Here is a 573-nt window from a genome sequence, read left to right as displayed (position 1 = left end):
TAATGTCTGAATGCAGCGTGGTTAGTTATTTAGAGATGAATTTCAAGGTGTTTCGAGTTGCAACAAGTTGGGAGTTAAGGTGTATACATACTCTGAAAATATTCAACTTTCTGGTTGATGTGGCGGCGGCCGCTGGCGTGCTGCCTCCGGCCTGCTGGGGAGGAATGGGTGAGGTAAATGTCGCAATATTCGCAGTAAAACTTTGGCATTTTCAGAAAATATCCAAAGAATCCTCAGAAAGTTGTAAAACAGACGAACAGAGCTGCAGGAGCACTCCTGCAACGACCGCCGCTGGGCTGAAACACGGGGGAGGCGGCCACCACGATCTGAAGGAATTTTTGAAGATCTTTTGAATCAATATGTTTGAAATTGTCAAATAAAGAAAATAAAAACAAAAAATAAGAAAATAAATGCGAGATCGCCGCAGATCAACGGCCGCCAAGAGCCGAGCAGCCTCCTGTGGGTCCCACCCCGGCGCGGGCGTCACTTCGGAGTTGAATGCGCAGCTGAGGAGTTTTGTTTCCCTTCATTTCACGTTTTTCCATTTGTTATTAGAGTTCATCAATAGTTTGC

This window comes from Eimeria mitis, genomic scaffold (genome assembly GCF_000499745.2).
Source record: "Eimeria mitis Houghton genomic scaffold, Emh_scaff3255, whole genome shotgun sequence".
Lineage (NCBI taxonomy): Eukaryota > Apicomplexa > Conoidasida > Eucoccidiorida > Eimeriidae > Eimeria > Eimeria mitis.
This window is presented reverse-complemented; position numbering follows the sequence as displayed.